Raw genomic sequence first — 9,069 nt, 5'->3', positions numbered from 1 at the left:
TGAGAGAGTCTAAGGAAGATTTTATCTGATCCTGGAAGTCAGAGAGCGAAGGAAATAGAAACAAAGATGCATCAAAAGAAACAGGTGATCAAACCCGATTATCACACAAAATGCCGGAGGAACTCAGTGAGTCAGGCAGCATCTATTCAGGGGAAATAAACAGTCGGTGTTCCGGGATGAGACCCTTCATCAGGACTGGGAAGGAATGGGACAGAAGCCAGAATAAAAAGGTGGCGGATGAGAACCAGCTGACAGGTGACGGGTAAGACAACGTGAGGGGGAACGTGGGGGAGGGTGATGAGGTGAGAAGCTGAGAGGGGACAGGTGGATGAGGTAAAGGGCTGGAGAAGAAGGAATCTAATACGAGAGGACAATCGACCATGGACGAAACGGGAGGAACTGGGTTGTTTACAGCCGTGAATGGTGACGAGGGAGCACGTTAGGAGTCTGATACAGCGCCTGTCCCAGTAGCAGGTGTCAGTGCCAGGAGAGAGACCAGTGCGGAGGAGCGAGTGGATAAGGGAGTAACAGTACGTAGAGAACGATCCTTACAGAGCGCGAAGAGTTGTGGGGAGGGGCGGGTCTGGGCTGTTGGAGGGAGAGATGTGTTTTGTGGTAGAATCCCGTTGGAGATGGTGAAAGTTGCGGGGAATGATGTGTTCGATGTGAAGGTTCCTGTGTTCCCAGGCAGAAGAATGGAGGATAGAGTGAAGATCAAATTCCGGTTAGTTTTACCTTGTAGATTTTAACAGCTTCTTTAATCGGCTTGAAGCGGTGCTCTCTGTGTTCCTGCGCGTCTCTACAGATCAGACAGATCAGTGTCTTGTCCGTTTCACAAAACAGCTTCAGTTCTTCCTCATGTTCCTCGCAGTGACGTTTACTTTCCTTCCCTTTCCGATTCAGGTTTAGATTTCGAACTTTTTGTGTCAGATTTGCTAAGGCCCGATTTACCCTGAGGGTGCGGTCAGCAAACACCTCTCTACATTCCGGGCAGGAGTTTCTCTCCTTCCTTTTCCAACAACGTGTGATACAAGAGCGACAGAAGTTGTGTCCACACTCCAGTATAACCGGATCGATGAAGAAATCCAGGCAGACGGGACAAATTACCTCCTCGCTCAAACTCTCAGCCGGTCCTTTCGAAGCCATGTTAACTCCCAGCACTTCCTGATTCAGAATGCTTTAACGTTCGGGGAGTTGCTGATCCCCTGCAGTACCGCGATTGTCCACTACGCGCGCTGCAGTCTCGGGGAATGAACATGGTTTTGCTGGATGTGTTCAGGGGAAATTCTGGTTAATGTCGTATCAAAAACCACATTAAACGGGCTACAGATAAGAAAACGCTGTCTTGGACTGTCTAAGCCCGGCTACGAGCGGAGGAGGGTTGGCCATATGGCCAGCAAACCCATCTCTTAAAAACCCAGAGCGACAAAAACGTCAGCTGAATCTCCAAAGGCCTCATCCCTGCGGTCGGAAGGACCTTCCCCTGGAGGACGATTGAAGTCCTGCGCTGAAAGGAGAAGCCATGTGTCCCCCTGGGGTGGTTCACTACTACAATAACTGTGAGGCTTCCTCAGCCAACACCGGCCAATCCCTGTCCAGTGTAGGGGATCGCTGTAGTTCCAATGGTGTCCCTGTAGTCTGGAATGTGCCAGTCGGCAGCATTCCTGTACGACAGAGGATCCCAAACTTTTTTTTTTATGCCAAAGACCAATACCAATAACCGTGGATCCCAGGTTGGGAACCCCTGCTCTCCGGACATCTCGGTGTGATGGCAGGCCAACAAGTTTCGAGCGTCTTTCCCCGAGTTGATGATCTTCCAGCAGCACTCGCTGTCCGTTTTCCTGCGCGTCCTGGGAACAGCCCGAGGATCAGTGAGCCTTCTGTCACGCAGCTGCTGTGGCACAGGCCCTTGCATCTTTCTCCACAGATCTTCGCCAGCCCACAGTCTGCAAAGAGGTGAGTGACCGTCTCGTCTCCACTGCAGTAATCTCGGGGCAGCGCGCTGTGGGAGTGATCTCCGGGCATGCAGCAAGGATCAGACTGGGAGGGGCCCTCTCGCTGCCAGACTGGTGAGGTCTTGGTGCCTGTTTGTGAGATCTGGTGATGAGGCATTCTGCCAGATTGTCTGGGCTGTCTGCTCAGGGAACCACTCAACTGTCTCCATCCAGTCCTTCTCCTGCAGTAACTGCAGGACATTCCGTGCTGACCACTGTTTGGTGTTCTTGTGGTCAAAGCTGCTGGTCTGAAAGAACTGTCAACAATTTCATTAACACAAGGTTCACATGGAGAAGCTTCCTGATTGAGACAGACACAGTCTCACAGGGTATTTACAGGGTAGGGGCAGGAATGATGTTTCTCCTGGCTGGGCAGTGGAACCAGGGATCATAGACTCAAAATCCGAGATCACCTCAGCAGGACTGAGGAGAAATTTCCCCAACATAGTGCAGTGAATATTTGGAGTCTTCTGCACAAGTTTCCTGAATTAAACGGACATATTTAGGGGCTCGGCGATGTTGGAAACGTTGCAGGATAGTGGCGCTGAGATCAAAGATCAGACATGTTCTGCATGAGGGGCAGAACAACGCAACAGGCCGAACGCCTGCTCCTGTTTCTTATTTTCTAAATCACGAGTTGACCTTTGCTCCTTGTTCTCCCTTGGCCTTCAGCCTGTCGGATCGCACAGGGGAGCGGTGAGAGCTCCGGAGATCCATCAGCAGCCGCTGCGGTTATTTCATGCTCTTGTTATTTATCCTGTTTCTCCGTATTTGCATTTGCACAGTTTTCTGTTATGGTTGCTATTCTATATTTTTTCTAAGTATGTCCGCAGGGAAATGCTTCTCGGGGTTGTATGTGCTGACTGATCTGTACTTTGATAATATTTTTTTTTGAAATTTGAGTTTTGGGGATTTTCCTTTAATTCTGAGAACAAACTGTGACCGACATCTCCAGCTCCCAGCAGCAGCCCGACCTCACACACAAACAGCCAATCAGCAATCACCGTTGGGAGAAGGGTGCTCCCATTGGCTGAGGGGTGTCAGTGGGCGGGACGCAAAGTGTCCGGCCGGGCCGGAGTTTGGAACCGGGACCGAGTGAGGCCGGAGACCGGGAGCTGCGCCTTTGGTTTCGGCTGCACCACCGGCGGGTCGTGAATCCTTTCGAAGGCAGAGCTGAAGAGACCGGCGGAGATTCCGTGAGATGTTTCAGCTACACGGAGGGCGCCCGGCCTTTCCCCGCCGAAGATCGGGGCCTGTTGTCTGGAGTTGTCTCGCAGACGCGTCCCTTCCTGCTGGGAGACGGGAGCTGCCCCGCAGCGGCTGCCGATGGATCTCCGGAGCTCTCACCGCTCCCCTGTGCAATCCGAACGGCTGAAAACCAAGGGAGAACAAGGCGCAAAGGTAAACTCGTGCTTTAGAAAATAAGTAACAGGAGCATGCCTGGCCACTCGGCCCGTTGCGCCTATTCCAACCTTTCCTCAGAATAGTCCTTTCTTTTTAAATCTTTATTGATTTTAAACAAACATAAATGAAACATGAATACAAAGAGCTTGAGGGTACATAATTAATAGGTTAAGGTTTAAATACAAATAGATGATAATAACCTCCCAAACTCATAGTGGTTACCAAAAATGGAGAAAATAAGAAACCCTCCCCCACCAAAAAAAATGAAAAAATACCTAACCGACATGGGCCATTGCATTATATCAATTATACACAGTAGCGTCAATAACTCCGCACCTCCATCCAAATAATTAAGGACAATAAAAGCAAGGTTTAGGAAAAGTCAGTTTAGCTTATATGAAAATGTTGAATAAATGGTCTCCAAGTTTCTTCAAATTTAACTGAAGGGTCAAAAACAATACTTGTAATTTTTTCTAAACTCAAACAAGAAATAAAACCACTGAAATATACTTGGAGGATTAATTTCTTTCCAGTTCAATAGGATAGATCTTCTAGCCATTAATGTAACAAATGCCATCATCCGCCGGGCTGAGGGGGGATAAACGACTATTCTCCACCATTGGTAAACCGAAAATTGCAGTAATAGGATGCGGTTGCAATTTGATATTCAGAACTGTTGAAGTAATACCAAAAATATCTTTCCAATAATTTTGCAAACAGGGGCAAGACCAGAACATGTGGGTCAATGAAGCGACTTCAGAATGACATCTGTCACTGGTTGGATTAACATAAGAATAAAATCGAGCGAGTTTATCCTTGGACATGTGAGCCCTATAAACAACCTTAAATTGTATTAGGCATGTTTAGCACAAATAGAAGAAGAATTGACTAATTGTAAAATTTTCACCCACTGCTCTGTGGGTATAAGACAGTGAAGTTCTTTTTCCCATTCCTTCTTAATTATTTCTGATACTCCTAGCTGTATTTTCATGATCATATGATAAATGGTGGCTACTTAACCCTTCTGGCAAGGATTCAGAGCTAGAATTTTTTCTGTAATGTCCATTGGACATAATTTCAGAAAATACTAACATTCAAGAAATTTCTACCTTGCAAGTATCAAAAAAAATGAGTTTTAGTTTGGATAGCTGTTCAAAGGACATAAAACTGTTATCCAAAAATAGATGACGAAAACATGTTATACCTTTTGTTTTCCAAAACACAAAGGCTTGGTCCATAAAAGAGGGCTGGAAAAAGAAGTTAGATATAATAGGACTTGATTATTCAAGCCAAAGAATTTACGAAATTGAAACCATATTTTTAATGTATGTTTAACTTTAGGATTAGTTATTTGTTTATTCGGTTTAGATAAAGCAAAAGGAACCGAAGATCCTAAAATAGAAAACAATGAGAGGTCTTGTACAGATTTACACTCCAAATTTACCCATTGCGGGCAAGGTACTATGACCGATTCTTGTGTCCAAAATATTAAATATTGAATATTAACTGCCCAATAGTAAAATCTCAGGTTTGGCAAAGCAAAACCACCTTCCTTCTTAGGCTTCTGTAAATATTTGTTACTTAATCTAGGATTTTTATTCTGCCACTCATACGAGGATGTTTTGGAGTCAATAATATCAAAAAAAGATTTAGGAATACAAATTGGTAATGCTTGGAAAAAATATAAAAAATTGGGTAATACTATCATCTTGATAGTATTAATTCAAACAACCAATGACAGAGATAATGGGGACCACCTGGTAACAAGCTGCTTCATTTGTTCAATTAAAGGTAAAAGAAGAACTTTAAATAAACCCTTATGTTTCTTGGTAATTTTAATACCCAAATAATTAAAATGATCTGTGACAACTTTAAATGGTAAGTGTTTATAAATTGGAACTTGCATATTTAATAGAAATAATTCGCTCTTATTAAAATTTCAGTTTGTAGCCAGAAAAGCTACTAAACTGAGCAAGCAAGGATGAAATAGCAGGAATAGATCTCTCAGGGTCAGATATGTATAGTAACAAATCATCAGCATATAATGATAACTTATAAGTCCCTTACCCTCGGGTAATACCAAAAATATTAGGTGATTCATGAATGGCAAAGGCGAAAGGTTCCAAAGCAATGTCAAATAATAGAGGACTTAAAGGGCAGCCTTGCCTCCTACGACGGGACAACTGAAAAACAGGAGATCTTTGATTATTGGTAAGAACCGAAGCCAAAGGTTTATAATACATTAATTTAATCAATTATATAAATTTTAAGCTAAAATTAAAATTCTGCAATGTATTAAATAAATATAGCCATTCAAATTTATTGAATGCTTTTTTAGCATCTAAGGAAATGACATTCTGTTATTTTAGATGAAGAAGTATAAATTATATTAATTAATTTTCTAATGTTAAAAGAGAATAACAGGTTTTCATAAATCCGGTCTGATCTTCAGAGATAATTTGAGGTAATACATTTTCTAATCTAGTGGCCAGAATTTTGGTACAAATCATAGAATCCGTATTCAGAAAGGATATTGGCCAATAGGATGCACATTCAGTGGGGTCTTTATCTTTTTTAAGAATTGGAGAAATGGAGGCATCATAAAAAGATTGTGGTTATTTACGTACAGTTAACGCATCATTAAATATTTTAAAAAGCCAAGGAGCGAGTAAATAAGAAAATGAATATAAACATTCAGCAGTATAACCGTCTGCACCAGGGGCTTTACCTGAATTCATTGAAAAAAGGAGTGGGTTCTCCTTTCCAGACCCTGCCCGGGGACTTGTGCCACTCCTCAGGGTTATATATGGAACCTCTCGGACAGGGACAGGGAGTGGGTTCCCCTTTCCAGACCCTGCCCGGGGACTTGCCACTCCTCAAGGTTATATATGGAACCTGTCGAACAGGGACAGGGAGTGGGTTCCCCTTTCCAGACCCTGCCCGGGGACTTGTGCCACTCCTCAGGGTTATATATGGAACCTGTCGGGCAGGGACAGGGAGTGGGTTCTCCTTTCCAGACCCTGCCCGGGGACTTGTGCCACTCCTCAGGGTTATATATGGAACCTCTCGGACAGGGACAGGGAGTGGGTTCCCCTTTCCAGACCCTGCCCGGGGACTTGTGCCACTCCTCAGGGTTATATATGGAACCTCTCGGACAGGGACAGGGAGTGGGTTCCCCTTTCCAGACCCTGCCTGGGGACTTGTGCCACTCCTCAGGGTTATATATGGAACCACTCGGACAGGGACAGGGAGTGGGTTCCCCTTTCCAGACCCTGCCCGGGGACTTGCCACTCCTCAAGGTTATATATGGAACCTGTCGAACAGGGACAGGGAGTGGGTTCCCCTTTCCAGACCCTGCCCGGGGACTTGTGCCACTCCTCAGGGTTATATATGGAACCTCTCGGGCAGGGACAGGGAGTGGGTTCTCCTTTCCAGACCCTGCCCGGGGACTTGTGCCACTCCTCAGGGTTATATATGGAACCTCTCGGACAGGGACAGGGAGTGGGTTCCCCTTTCCAGACCCTGCCCGAGGACTTGGGCCACACCTCACGGTTATATAGGGAACCTCTCGGACAGGGACAGGGAGTGGGTTCCCCTTTCCAGACCCTGCCCGTGGACTTGCCACTCCTCAAGGTTATATATGGAACATGTCGGACAGGGACAGGGAGTTGGTTCCCCTTTCCAGACCCTGCCCGGGGACGTGTGCCGCTCCTCAGGGTTATATATAGAACCTCTCGGACAGGGACAGGGAGTGGGTTCCCATTCCAGACCCTGCCCGGGGACCTGTGCCCCTCCTCAGGGTTATATATAGCACCTCTCGGACCGGGACAGGGAGTGGGTTCCCCTTTCCAGACCCTGCCCGGGGACTTGCCTGCACTCCTCAGGGTTATATATGGAACCTCTCGGGCAGTGACAGGGAGTGGGTTCCCCATTCCAGGCCCTGCCCGGGGACGTGCCACTCCTCAGGGTTATATATGGAACCTCTCGGATAGGGACAGGGAGTGGGTTCCCCTTTCCAGACCCTGCCCGGGGACTTGTGCCACTCCTCAGGGTTATATATGGAACCTGTCGGACAGGGACAGGGAGTTGGTTCCCCTTTCCAGACCCTGCCCGGGGACTTGCCACTCCTCAAGGTTATATATGGAACCTGTCGGACAGGGACAGGGAGTTGGTTCCCCTTTCCAGACCCTGCCCGGGGACGTGTGCCGCTCCTCAGGGTTATATATAGAACCTCTCGGACAGGGACAGGGAGTGGGTTCCCCATTCCAGACCCTGCCCGGGGACGTGCCACTCCTCAGGGTTATATATGGAACCTCTCGGATAGGGACAGGGAGTGGGTTCCCCTTTCCAGACCCTGCCCGGGGACTTGCCACTCCTCAGGGTTATATATGGAACCTCTCGGACAGGGACAGGGAGTGGGTTCCCCTTTCCAGACCCTGCCCGGGGACTTGTGCGACTCCGCAGGGTTATATATGGAATCTCTCGGACAGGGTCAGGGAGTGGGTTCCCCTTTCCAGACCCTGCCCGGGGACTTGTGCCACTCCTCAGGGTTATATATGGAACCTCTCGGACAGGGACAGGGAGTGGGTTCCCCTTTCCAGACCCTGCCCGGGGACTTGTGCGACTCCGCAGGGTTATATATGGAACCTCTCGGACAGGGACGGGGAGTGGGTTCCCCTTTCCAGACCCTGCCCGGGGACTTGTGCCATTCCTCAGGGTTATATATGGAGCCTCTCGGACAGGGACAGGGAGTGGGTTCCCCTTTCCAGACCATGCCCGGGGACTTGTGCCACTCCTCAGGGTTATATATGGAACCTCTCCGACAGGGACAAGGAGTGGGTTCCCCTTTCCCAGGCAGACGCCCGAAGGTGACCGGGAGCCACCAGAGGGGCTGATGTAATACAAGCCATGGCACGGTGGGTCACTGAGGTAAGGGAACCCATTTGAATGACAGCCCGACTGCACGCGGATTTTGGTGAATTTACCCGATAACTACAGAAAAAATGAGAATCCATTGCGTACTTTATAGTGTTATGCCCTCGGCCCCCTCCTTTGTGAGAATCGCAAGAGCCCTAGTCGAGGGGGGGTCAACTGACCCAAGAGAGAAAGAGACGTGCTGAATAGACACAGGAAAATGGGAGAGAGAGAGGGAGACGTGCGGAAGACCACGTTCTCCCAAGAAGCAGAATAAAGGCGACATTGACTATTGTCTCATGGAGACCACGTGAAAAGCCCTCGGGCAAAGTGGGCTGGTTGACAGAGAGATCGCATTACCTGCAACCTTGATTGACACCTGCGATCCCGTGAAGAAGTATAAAGGAGGGTCTGAGGGGGGGGAACCCTCAGACGCACCAAGGAGACACCAAGGAAGCACGGTACCGATTCCCGTGGGAGCGGGAAGCCATTTTGAAGGAAGCCACGTGCGTTAGATTCCAAATGTTGAATCTGTGGCTAGAACCAACGGAAGACCGCTGTTAAACAACAACGGGGAAGTCTACTCCCCTGATTCCAAGGATTTGCTCTGTAAGGACAACGGGCAAGTGTTTATCTTTTCTAAATCATCTCTCTCTCTCCACAACGTGAAAACCCCAGCGGTTCCCAAAAGGGAAAAGCCTGCAAACTTCTGAGTGACTCGTTATATTTCAATTGGACTCAGTATTACCCCTAGACA

General features: G+C 47.7%; 1 long non-coding RNA gene across 1 annotated transcript; it reads right to left on the bottom strand.

Annotated features, from left to right (window-relative positions):
- Window positions 1-3,184: 3,184 nt before the first annotated feature.
- Window positions 3,185-8,866, bottom strand: LOC140723734 (uncharacterized). The gene is made up of 3 exons (XR_012097954.1): window positions 8,673-8,866; window positions 5,466-5,581; window positions 3,185-3,365 (listed from the first exon to the last, which is right to left on the bottom strand). It is a non-coding gene; the product is annotated as an uncharacterized lncRNA (long non-coding RNA).
- Between the last annotated feature and the right edge of the window lie 203 nt (window positions 8,867-9,069).

Source organism: Hemitrygon akajei, unplaced genomic scaffold (assembly GCF_048418815.1).
Source record: "Hemitrygon akajei unplaced genomic scaffold, sHemAka1.3 Scf000131, whole genome shotgun sequence".
In the NCBI taxonomy this organism is placed as follows: Eukaryota; Metazoa; Chordata; class Chondrichthyes; order Myliobatiformes; family Dasyatidae; genus Hemitrygon; species Hemitrygon akajei.
Note: the sequence above shows the minus strand (reverse complement) of the source record. Positions and strands in the feature narration are given on the sequence as shown.